Consider the following 6,824-nt stretch of genomic DNA (forward strand, 5'->3'; position numbering starts at 1 on the left):
TGTGTGTGTGTGTGTGTGTGTGTGTGTGTGTGTGTGTGTGTGTGTGTGTGTGTGTGTGTGTGTGTGTAAAGTTTTATTTTCCCCATTTCCTCAGTATTCATTTTACATCAGGGCACACACGTGGCCACTTTGCTAAATAAATAAATATAAATACAAATATAAATATCGTGGTACATGATAAATGTGTAAAAGTACAGAAAAAGTTCCGGTAGTTCAGTGCAAAGAATACCATGTCATGTAATTATAAAACTTTTTCTTAATTGACTGAAAAAATCCTTGAAAAACAAACAAACAAAACTATGGACCCACTGTGATAGTGGGAAAAAAGAACGTTTAATTTAACTGTTTATCTGTGAATTATTACATTGGTGTAGTAGAAATTCTAGTCTGGCACCCATCCTCTATGGGAGGTTTCGTTTTGTATTATATTATCATTATTATAATTATTATTATTTACTTCATTTTGATTTTTTTTTTAAATTTACCTTTTATTGGTTTCAGTGTTAGTTTTAGTCTTTGTAATTATTATTGTATGGACGGCATAGAGAAAGAGAAAATACACACAAGTCACATTTTTTCTTATCAGGATTATTAGGATTTTATTATTAATATTACTGTTCTTATCATCATCTCTATTATTATTGTTATTTCTATTATGTAACCAACAACAATCCAAAGCATCAGTAACCAATCAAAGTCTTTTTATTTCATCAAAATGATATAAAAAGACTCGGCAGTTTGTAAGTTTTAAACACAAATTTTAAATCGTATAATCCAAGCATGGCAACTGCTCACACGACTTAAATTCAAGTTGATTTAAAAATTTTCTTTTTTTCTTTTTTTTGTTTCACTTCCATATTCCTGCTCAGGATGAATAAGTGTTTTTGTGGTAATTTCCGCTGCGGCCTCACAACAAGAAGGTTCCTGGTCTTCCTGGTCTCATGACTGGGGCCTTTCTACATGATGAGGTAGACACTGTATAGTTTATTGGGGGGGGAATATATTAAAAAAAAGTTTAGAGAATAAAAAGAACATACACATGGTTAAAAATGTGGCTAACAATTACTAACACAAGACTAGAAAAGCAAATTCAAATCATTTGTTCATTTCTGCATCTCAAGCTCTAGAAGGCAGTTGAGCATTTGATCTCAGACAGAGAAGTCTCGCTGACAGCTGGAGCCTCAGCTGAATTCCCATCATCCTTTTGGCGACAGAGCCCTTTAAATTTGAACCTGGAAGCCAAATGAGGAGAGCTGCATCAGTTAGGCAATATTAAACAATAGATATTTCATATATATTTGCATTATTTGTTTTGTTTTTTCATTTCAGTTTTTTTCACATTGTACCCACCTTTATTTTTGATATTTCAAAATGAACTGTATATTTCTTATTCTGGTCTCATGACACAGACCTACCCACATAACACTTTAAGACCACAGTGCAGTAAACAATCAAACCAGATTTCCCTATTTATATATTTTTTATTACAATCCATTCATAGGATATCTATTATATAGAGTGCAGACATGAACGCACCTGAATATACACTCTGCAAAAGCAGCATTACTAGCATAATCAATAGACAAGCTTACTTCTTAATGACTTGCATCTGATCGATGGTATCAGGAAGCGTTTTTCCAAATGACTCCGGAAGGAAAAGGGAGACAAAGACACCGATGACTAACAGGAGACCCACAGTCAACCACGGCAGGAACTCGTAGAACACAGCTGCAGACAAAACCAGAGCCCATTATTCAGATTATTTCTCTGCTACAGACTTCTGTCATCACTGAGCTGCAGGTCAGTTTGTTAGATTTAGAGTTGAGAAGCTGAGCATTAAGGATGCTTTTGTCATTAAAGTGAACTAAAACTTCATCTCTACACAATGACACCTGTCTCATAAAAAAGGCACAAAGGTTCTGTGTACACTACAAAGTGCTCTATTGCAGAATAATTATCCTAGTATGATGTTTACACAAAAGTAGGGATGCTTTGAAAACATGTAAATGAAAAACAGACGGCTATTAAGATCATTAGAAGCTTACAGGGCACTGAATAGAGCACAAAGACATCGTAACAAAAACATATTGAAACAGAATTAGTTGTTCAGTTTTCCATCTGCTGTTTTTTGATGCGCTGCACAACTTTCTCAATCATTTCTCGCTCTTGCCTCAAAACGAAGTTTAGCGAAGTTTTTAAAATTTACTTAATTTCAACATTTACTGTCTTGGATTATTTGATTAAAGAGATTTTTTTTCATCATAGCCCACTCCATAGCTTCTTTTCTCAGACCCAAGACCAGTAGAAAGTGTTGGAGAGTAAGCTTAGGACATTTTTAATACGAGTATTGTCAGTTGTAACAGTTGTCCCAAATTTAACGTTTTTCTTCTTCTTTTTTTTCTTTTGTTGGGGGGAAATGGGGTGATTGTGATGCCAAATATCTCACCCAGCTGCAATATGTATGGGGTGATAGAGGACCCCACTCTGGAGAATAAGGCAGCAGACGACAACATCGTATTCCTGATGACTGTGGGAGACAGCTCTCCAGTGAGCAGGTGCAGGATTCCTTCAGAAGCCAGGACTCCAAATTTACCTATCAGCACCAGGGTGAGGGTGATGTTGTGATACTCTGAAGGGAGGAGAAGGACTTTAAGCTTACAAGGAGTGAAACAAGTTATTTTCAAACATTTGGTGAGCAGGTTTACCTTCCCTCAAATAATCTTGTTTTGTCTATTTTGTCTATAAATCTCATTTAGGGCAGCACCTCTAACATAGAGGCTGTGTGTGTGAGGCCTTGTTGAAAAGGCTTATTGTGTTGATATTTTTCAACACAATGACAGTTATATTCACAAAGAGAGCAAGAAAAGGACAGTGGTCTCACTTACTGTGCAAAGTGATCTGGATGACGAAGAGTGCCAGCGCCCCCAGCAGGGAGAAGACAATAAAGGACACGCGGCGAGGAAAATATTTTGCGCTAAACCAGCTGACCAAGTGTGCCGGGATATCCATTAGTGATAGCAAGGCGTAGTTCAGAAAGGGGTTGCCATAGAGAGTAGTCATATTGAATGACAATCCAAAGTAGCTCACATTCAAAGAAAACCTGCAAACAACAACAGAACAAAAAATAAATAAATAAAATGAATCCTGTTAGGATCGCTCAGTCAATTACATCAATAAGCAGTTGTAAAACATGTCAGAGTCACTGATGCCCAAAACCAGCATTCTGAGTTTTCTTTATATTTCTATTCTCTAGTTTTAGTTTCACGTGTACTTCTGTGTGTGGTTTTAGTCTGGTTTATATTCAGTTCGTTGAGTTCATAGATTCATGGGGAAGGCTTTAACTCACCAGAGAAACCACACTACGAGTGTGATACTTCGAGTGGTTGTGTTCCTCAGCAGACCCAGGTAACCAGAAACCTCAGGTTGCTGAGGTTGCTGAGGTTGTTCAGGTTGCTGAGGTTGTTCAGGTTGCTGAGGTTGTTCAGGTTGTTGAGGTTGTTCGGGTTGCTGAGGTTGTTCAGGTTGTTGAGGTTGTTCGGGTTGCTGAGGTTGTTCAGGCTGTTGAGGTTGTTCGGGTTGCTGCGACTGTTCAGACTGTTGAGACTGATCAATGTGCCACATAGAAAATTCATTACATTAGCCAATGTAGTTTAGTGTGGTACACGTTGGACAAGGATAAGGTCAGAGGCTCTTACTTTTGCTGAGCGAAAGAGGTCAGATGGAAATTCCACTCCGTTCTCCAGAGCAGCAAACCTTAGCAGGAGTTCTGCTTCTTTAAAACGGCCTTTGGACACTAGCCAGCGAGAAGATTCTGGAACCAGCCTGGTGGACAGACAGACACAAATGTGTAGTTCATTAGTCAAGTCAGCACAGGTGGAAACTGAAGAAAAATACAAGAGCCTCCTGCTCCATCTATCTGTGTTTGAGAGAGTATTATTTATTCATCAAGCAGATGCTGGAAAAGTTAGAAATTATCTGGATGCGATGAGTTAGAAATTATCTGGATGCCACGAACGTCTTCTTTTGGCTGTCCCTGTACGGGTGGCCACAGTGGATCATCTGAGTGCCATAATGATAACTGTAAAAATCTGTGAAAAATGTACTTTGCCAGAAGCCAAAGATTTTTTATTTAACACTTTATGCTTGACTGTGACTGAATGAATGAGATTGCAGATACAACCTTGGAACTTTGATCATCAAATCAAAACAGGTTTAAACAGAAATGAGCCTTTAACAACGTTCAGTTGGGAGGAGATCTATGGGGAGAACGGGAACTGGAATAAAAAATTATAAATCCCTTTCTTTTGTCTCAAGATCCCCCAAATGGAAGGAAAAGGGCATCTGAGGAAGTGGAACAAAGTGATGGATGGATGGATGCATGGATGGAAGACTGGATGGATGGATGGAGGCGCACATTTAGTTTACATTAGCTTAACACATTCCACAGTTCAACAAATTCCTCAACAACCTTTTATATACTGAACAAAAAAAATCTGCTGAAAAAATCAGCAAATACTCAAGAAACAAAAATCCTAGTAGTGTACTGAGGTCAATTTACCACTAAAGGGGGAAACAGGCCAGACCAGGCAAAGCCATTAACACTGATAGATATCTCCAGTTCCTGACTATGTAGGCAGTGCCAGGGAATGCCACCATACCAGCTGAATAGAAAAAGCTCAAAGCAAGGCTGCTGAAGAGAACTCTTGGAACATCAACTAGGAGCTCAGAACCTGTGACGAAAAGGCAAAGTTTAAAGGAAATCAGGAAGTTGTACTTAATGTTATATTACAACTAATGTCCAATAAAATATTTTGTTTTCTGTTATCTGTTTACTGCACATGTGTAAATCAGAAAAGTCAGTCAAAGGTTGTGACTAGTTGACAATACAAGACAAGTGGTTTCCTTTTTGTTTCATTTTAGGTGTTGGCCGAAGGCTTATTACATTAAAAACAGCAGCAGTTGAGCAGACTATCCTAGAAATAAAGAAACACACTTACCAAGTACAAGAAGAACTATGCAAATGCTGACCTGACCCATGCCCACCATGAAGAAAAGCACATTGAAGACGGCCCAGGACTGAGCAAAACTCAAAGCGATGTTGAAGACACTTAGTATGAAAATGGAACTGAACAGAACAGGTTTCCTGCCAAACCTACTGTAAAAATACAGCAAGACAGCAATCAGCCACAACATGGGCACATACAGTTTTCTATTTAGATGTTAATGCTTAAAAAATAGGCCCATTAGCCTCAACAGCCTCAAAATAGGCCCATTAGCCTCAACAGGGCTTTAGCAGCTAGCATGACAGCTACCCTGAGGTACCCCTGAGCAAGGTACTGTCCCTACACACTGCTCCCCGGGCGCCTGCTTAGTGGCTGCCCACTGCTTCACTGAGTGAATGGGTCAAATGCAGAGAAAAAACAAGTAATTTCCCCATGGGGATCAATAAAGTATACATTATTATTATTATTATTATTATTATTATTATTATTATTATTATTATTATTATTATTATTATTAACCAAGAGCAAAGGAGTCATGTGCTCAGTGCACCTACATTAGGATTTATCAACAACAAAATGGAGTTCATTTAGCTCAAACTTAAAGGTAACCGAGATTTGGGAAGATAGATCCTTTATTTTATTTAGTCCTGGATGAGTTAGCTCACAGCTAACTAGCAGACATATTTTAGTGAAAAACATTGCAGGTTTGCTAACTTTAGAGACTGCTTGAGCTGAAACTGTGAATTTACCGGTCAGAGATCTGTCCAGAGAGGAAACAGCCACAAAGTGATCCCAGGAAGTAGATGAGAGAGGACATTGGCTGTTTCCACTTGTTGTCGCACACCAGGTTAAACTAGAAGACAGGGTACACATAAGGGTGATCTAAAGCAGGCATAAGAACATAGAAGGAAATACTTGGGCACTAATCTCTGTCTTCCAGCAGTCCCTGTGCAGACTGTTTGCTTCATTAGCCTCCATGTTGCTTTGTTTTGATGGGTGTGTAACATGAGTTTGTCTCTGTCCATATTTTACTCCTCAGGCTGTTTGACTTCTTATTCCTGTCACTGTTTGTATGACCACAAGTGGCATAAGGCTAAGGTAAACTTTAGAGGACATCCTTAAGCAATAGCTTCTCATAAATTACTGTGTGATGGAGGGATTCAATGTTGCCTTTACTGACACATCATCTGTAATGAGGTATATATATATATATTATACACACACACACGCACACACACACACACACACACACACATAAAAAAAAAACACCCAGCACGCCCCTGCGGGCGGTTTATCCTTCAAGCTCGGGTCCTCTACCAGAGGCCTGGGAGCTTGAGGGTCCTGCGCAGTATCTTAGCTGTTCCCAGGACTGCGCTCTTCTGGACAGAGATCTCCGATGTTATTCCCGGGATCTGCTGGAGCCACTCGCCTAGCTTGGGAGTCACCGCACCTAGTGCTCCGATTACCACGGGGACCACCGTTACCTTCACCCTCCACATCCTCTCGAGCTCTTCTCTGAGCCCTTGGTATTTCTCCAGCTTCTCGTGTTCCTTCTTCCTGATATTGCTGTCATTCGGAACCGCTACATCGATCACTACGGCCGTCTTCTTCTGTTTGTCTACCACCACTATGTCCGGTTGGTTCGCCACCACCATTTTGTCCGTCTGTATCTGGAAGTCCCACAGGATCTTAGCTCGGTCATTCTCCACCACCCTTGGGGGCATCTCCCATTTTGACCTCGGGACTTCCAGGTTATACTCGGCACAGATGTTCCTGTACACTATGCCGGCCACTTGGTTATGGCGTTCCATGTATGCCTTG

General features: G+C 39.8%; 1 pseudogene; it reads right to left on the reverse strand.

Annotated features, from left to right (window-relative positions):
• Window positions 1-1,123: 1,123 nt before the first annotated feature.
• On the reverse strand, window positions 1,124-5,981 carry LOC113007375 (solute carrier family 22 member 5-like; annotated as a pseudogene).
• Window positions 5,982-6,824: the final 843 nt, after the last annotated feature.

This window comes from Astatotilapia calliptera, chromosome 16, assembly GCF_900246225.1.
Source record: "Astatotilapia calliptera chromosome 16, fAstCal1.2, whole genome shotgun sequence".
NCBI lineage: Eukaryota > Metazoa > Chordata > Actinopteri > Cichliformes > Cichlidae > Astatotilapia > Astatotilapia calliptera.